We start from the raw sequence: 609 nt of genomic DNA on the forward strand, positions 1-609 counted from the left end.
GATCTCATGAGGAATTCCCTCTTCTGGGAGAAGGGATTCTTGTCGAGCCCTGGGCCGATTCCCGGAGCCAAGGACCTCGCATTTCGATGGTGGGTGTTTGGAGTTCGTCGGTACCGGCCCCTCGTCAGCGACAAGGGTACCTCGGGTTCTCTGGACCGAACGGACGTCGCCTTCGTTCACTCGCAAACACGGGCAGTTGTGCAAGGGATCGGTGATTAAGAGTGACGAGTGACGGAGAATCAAATGCTGGGTCGTGTTGGTGCTAGTGGTCACGCTTAGGGTGTATAATCAAAGTGGAGAAGTCGGAATGATTTCATATGTATTTTCAAGAATTCGTGTGGCTGACCTGTTTTTACAGTTGTAAAACACTTGAGAATCTGCGTAGGCCTAATCATATTTCGAATACCATGTTTAATTCTATAAATGTACAAGATTAGGGGGAATCCGGATATTATATGTAACCAGATGTCTCTACGATACTCTGTACAATACAGATTATGTATTTATTACTGTATTACTGAATCCTTATATCCTATATTGAGGTAAATGTTGGAAGCCCCGGGAACGAATGCGGGGAAGAGAAAAATCCTCATATTTTCCCTATCACCG

The sequence above is a fragment of the Penaeus monodon genome, chromosome 19, assembly GCF_015228065.2.
Source record: "Penaeus monodon isolate SGIC_2016 chromosome 19, NSTDA_Pmon_1, whole genome shotgun sequence".
NCBI classification, from domain to species: domain Eukaryota; kingdom Metazoa; phylum Arthropoda; class Malacostraca; order Decapoda; family Penaeidae; genus Penaeus; species Penaeus monodon.